The following is a 3,355-nucleotide window of genomic DNA, read 5'->3' as shown; positions in this document are numbered from 1 at the left end:
TATTAATCAGCTAATCCATTTACAGGGCGGAGACAGCAAGCGGAAGGTTTTTATAAATGTTTATTAACTACACACACACACACACACACAATAAGTCATGTGGACACACACACACACATCACACACACACACACACACAACGGAGATTATTGTTATTGATCAGTAATTTAGCTATCAGAAATACTTTACATCCTCGAAGAGAGAGAGAGAGAGAGACACATACACACACACACACACACACACACAGAGAGACACACACACACACACACACACACACACAGAGAGAGAGACACACACACACACACACACACAGAGACACACACACACACACACACACACACACACACACACACACACAGAGACACACACACACACACACACACAGAGACACACACACACACACACACACACACACACACACACACACACACACACACACACACACACACACACACACACACAGAGAGAGAGACACACACACACACACACACACACACACACACACAGAGACACACACACACACACACACACACACAGAGAGACACACACACACACACACACACACACACACACACACACAGAGACACACACACACACACACACACACAGAGAGACACACACACACACACACACACACACACACACACACACACACACACACACACACACACACACACACACACACACACACACACACACACACACACACACACACAGAGAGAGACACACACACACACACACACACACACACACACACACACACACACACAGAGAGACACACACACACACACACACACACACACACACACACACACAGAGAGAGAGACACACTCACACACACACACACAGACACACACACACACACACACACACACAGAGAGAGACACACACACACACACACACACACACACACACACACACACACACACACACACACACACACACACACACACACACACACACACACACACACAGTCACAGAAACACACACACAGAGAGAGACACACACACACACACACACACACACACACACAGAGAGAGACACACACACACACACACACACAGAGACACACACACACACACACACACAGACACACACACACACACACACACACACACACACACACACACAGAGAGACACACACACACACACACACACACACACACACAGTTCGACAGGTGAGATGGGAACGTGTGGACCTACAGTCGCTCTGTCTGCTGGACCAATCAGATCACTGGGCCTTTAAATGTGTTTTATTGTGAAGTCTGGTTGGTTCAGTTAGCGACTCCCCCTTTTATTCTGAAGGCTTATTATGGTCTGTTCCTGTAACGTATTCTGTTAAACTGTTAACTGCCCTGCAGGTCACTGCCGGTCTCCATGACGACACTGCCCACGCAGTCCGAAGGTCACCTGTTCAGACCGAAGCAGGAACAGGTGAGCCGGGTCACGTGGCTGCCCGTCTGACAGCACCCGCAACCCGATAGGCCGGAGCCCGGCAGTGATGTCATCTGATAGGCCGTAATCTAGCAACCAGGTGTGACACGGAGGAGCGGAGAAGAAGAAACAGGCGGCAGACGGACAGGTGAGAGGAGAGACGAAGAAAACAAGGTGGAGAAGAGGAGTAAGAGGAGGAGCTGAGGAGTAAGAAGACGAGCTGAGGAGTAAGAAGACGAGCTGAGGAGTAAGAGGAGGAGCTGAGGAGGAGTTGAGGAGTAAGAAGACGAGCTGAGGAGTAAGAGGAGGAGCTGAGGAGTAAGAGGAGGAGCTGAGGAGTAAGAAGACGAGCTGAGGAGTAAGAGGAGGAGCTGAGGAGTAAGAGGAGGAGCTGAGGAGTAAGAAGACGAGCTGAGGAGTAAGAGGAGGAGCTGAGGAGTAAGAAGACGAGCTGAGGAGTAAGAAGACGAGCTGAGGAGTAAGAGGAGGAGCTGAGGAGTAAGAGGAGGAGCTGAGGAGGAAAAGGAGGAGCTGAGGAGGAAGAAGACGAGCTGAGGAGTAAGAGGAGGAGCTGAGGAGTAAGAAGACGAGCTGAGGAGTAAGAGGAGGAGCTGAGGAGTAAGAGGAGGAGCTGAGGAGTAAGAAGACGAGCTGAGGAGTAAGAGGAGGAGCTGAGGAGTAAGAAGACGAGCTGAGGAGTAAGAGGAGGAGCTGAGGAGGAAAAGGAGGAGCTGAGGAGTAAGAAGAGGAGCTGAGGAGGAAAAGGAGGAGCTGAGGAGGAAGAAGACGAGCTGAGGAGTAAGAGGAGGAGCTGAGGAGGAAAAGGAGGAGCTGAGGAGTAAGAGGAGGAGCTGAGGAGTAAGAAGACGAGCTGAGGAGTAAGAGGAGGAGCTGAGGAGTAAGAGGAGGAGCTGAGGAGTAAGAAGACGAGCTGAGGAGTAAGAGGAGGAGCTGAGGAGTAAGAGGAGGAGCTGAGGAGGAAGAAGACGAGCTGAGGAGTAAGAGGAGGAGCTGAGGAGTAAGAAGACGAGCTGAGGAGTAAGAGGAGGAGTAAGAGGAGGAGTTGAGGAGTAAAAGGAGGAGCTGAGGAGGAAAAGGAGGAGCTGAGGAGTAAGAAGACGAGCTGAGGAGTAAGAGGAGGAGCTGAGGAGTAAGAAGACGAGCTGAGGAGTAAGAAGACGAGTTAAGGAGTGAGAGGAGGAGTTGAGGAGTAAGAGGAGGAGCTGAGGAGTAAGAAGACGAGCTGAGGAGTAAGAGGAGGAGTTGAGGAGGAGTTGAGGAGTTGAGGAGTAAGAGGAGGAGTTGAGGAGTAAGAGGAGGATTTGAGGAGTAAGAGGAGGAGCTGAGGAGTAAGAAGACGAGCTGAGGAGTAAGAAGACGAGCTGAGGAGGAGTTGAGGAGTTGAGGAGTAAGAGGAGGATTTGAGGAGTAAGAGGAGGATTTGAGGAGTAAGAGGAGGAGCTGAGGAGTAAGAGGAGGATTTGAGGAGTAAGAGGAGGATTTGAGGAGTAAGAAGACGAGTTAAGGAGTGAGAGGAGGAGTTGAGGAGTAAGAGGAGGAGCTGAGGAGTAAGAAGACGAGCTGAGGAGTAAGAGGAGGAGCTGAGGAGTAAGAGGAGGAGCTGAGGAGTAAGAAGACGAGCTGAGGAGTAAGAGGAGGAGCTGAGGAGTAAGAGGAGGAGCTGAGGAGTAAGAGGAGGATTTGAGGAGTAAGAAGACGAGTTAAGGAGTGAGAGGAGGAGTTGAGGAGTAAGAGGAGGAGCTGAGGAGTAAGAAGACGAGCTGAGGAGTAAGAGGAGGAGCTGAGGAGTAAGAGGAGGAGCTGAGGAGTAAGAAGACGAGCTGAGGAGTAAGAGGAGGAGCTGAGGAGTAAGAGGAGGAGCTGAGGAGTAAGAAGACGAGCTGAGGAGTAAGAGGAGGA

The 3,355-nt window shown here is 50.8% G+C and overlaps 1 long non-coding RNA gene across 1 annotated transcript in view; it reads left to right on the top strand.

The window, feature by feature from the left end:
- The window catches only part of LOC122886475, a 2,868-nt gene extending 1,274 nt beyond the window's left edge, over window positions 1–1,594 (top strand). Inside the window, exon 2 of the long non-coding RNA XR_006380359.1 lies at window positions 1,363–1,594. This is a non-coding gene — a long non-coding RNA (uncharacterized LOC122886475). The remainder of the gene's footprint in view (window positions 1–1,362) is intronic.
- Window positions 1,595–3,355: the final 1,761 nt, after the last annotated feature.

This window comes from Siniperca chuatsi, linkage group LG2, assembly GCF_020085105.1.
Source record: "Siniperca chuatsi isolate FFG_IHB_CAS linkage group LG2, ASM2008510v1, whole genome shotgun sequence".
In the NCBI taxonomy this organism is placed as follows: Eukaryota; Metazoa; Chordata; class Actinopteri; order Centrarchiformes; family Sinipercidae; genus Siniperca; species Siniperca chuatsi.
The sequence above is the reverse complement of the archived record's forward strand: the minus strand, read 5'-3'. Positions and strand labels throughout refer to the sequence as shown.